This window comes from Mauremys reevesii, linkage group 12 (genome assembly GCF_016161935.1).
Source record: "Mauremys reevesii isolate NIE-2019 linkage group 12, ASM1616193v1, whole genome shotgun sequence".
In the NCBI taxonomy this organism is placed as follows: Eukaryota; Metazoa; Chordata; order Testudines; family Geoemydidae; genus Mauremys; species Mauremys reevesii.
The window spans coordinates 35,971,121-35,971,898 of NC_052634.1; the positions used below are offsets into that span (position 1 = coordinate 35,971,121).

The following is a 778-nucleotide window of genomic DNA, read 5'->3' on the forward strand; positions in this document are numbered from 1 at the left end:
AGGCCACTGGAGGAGCTGAGCCGGCTGACTGTCCATGGCTTCTAAAAGAAGGGCAAGAGAAGGTCCCGTGGCTGCCTTGCCGCTGGAGAATGCAGGCATTGATCCCGCTGCCTCTCGCATGCGAAGCGAGCGCTCTACCACTTGAGCTAATTCCCGTGTTTTGGCAAGTGCTGTCTTGATCCATTCATTCGATAACGGAGGCCACATCGTTCCCCGCGCCAGCCGGTGACTCCTTCCAAAAGGGTCAGGCAAGAGAGGGCACCCCGTAGGCCGGCTAGCTCAGCTGGTTAGAGCGTGGTGCTAATAACGCCAAAGTCATGGGTTCAAGCCCCATGCTGGCCACTCGGGGTGCAGGAGGGAGAGGGTGGCTTCTGGTCTTTTGGCTGACTGCTAGGGGTGGCAGAGGCCAAAACCAGGTGGGCCGGGAGCGGGCAAGAGCCCTGCTGGGCGCAGGCGCCGGGCAGGACGAGGCTCCGGACACCTCCTTGGGCTCTCCTCCCTGGGCTCCTCGCTCCACCTGCTGCCTGAAAGGAACTTGGGCCCGGGGAGGAGACGGGTGAGCCCGGCCGGCTGCCTTCCAGGCTCATAGGAGGCCAGACTTGAGCTGCCCGCCCGCAAAGCCAAAATCGCAGGCCTGCCGACTCGCCCCCATTGTCCACAGAGGGTTGACCTGATGGCCCGAATTCTTGCCAGCCGCCAGCTCCACCCAAATGGACCCGACGCCGGATCATGCTCCCCAGCCCAAGCCACAGAGGAAGGCTTAATCCTCAGCACCCCA

General features: G+C 62.9%; 1 non-coding gene across 1 annotated transcript; it reads left to right on the forward strand.

The window, feature by feature from the left end:
• The first annotated feature begins 268 nt into the window (after positions 1 to 268).
• TRNAI-AAU lies at positions 269 to 342 on the forward strand. Its single transcript has one exon. It is a non-coding gene; the product is annotated as a tRNA-Ile (tRNA).
• The last annotated feature ends 436 nt before the right edge of the window (positions 343 to 778 follow it).